Consider the following 364-nt stretch of genomic DNA (forward strand, 5'->3'; position numbering starts at 1 on the left):
TGCGTGCACATCACTCATACCAATGTATGCTCACGTGCGTTAAGTCAGCGCGACGAATAGACAGCGACGTACGGCACATGCGCGAACATCTTACGCAGGGGGTACAAACTCACTCCTAAGAAAAGTGGGGACAGTTTTCAGCGCCGTCTACGGCGAGGACCACATTCTTTGCGAACTAAAAAAAGTAGTGGGGGTACCGGCGCCGCGTTTAAATCGCTCGCGCGTATGGAGGCAAAATGAAATTATAAGTTTTTGAGCAATTATTAAATTTAACCATTATTTCTATTATATGAAGTTACTTTACAAAATAGTTATACAAAAAAATGTTTTTATTTAATACATAAATAAAAAGCATTTTGGTATA

Source organism: Pseudomyrmex gracilis, unplaced genomic scaffold (assembly GCF_002006095.1).
Source record: "Pseudomyrmex gracilis isolate BER0280 unplaced genomic scaffold, ASM200609v1 scaffold_1404, whole genome shotgun sequence".
NCBI lineage: Eukaryota > Metazoa > Arthropoda > Insecta > Hymenoptera > Formicidae > Pseudomyrmex > Pseudomyrmex gracilis.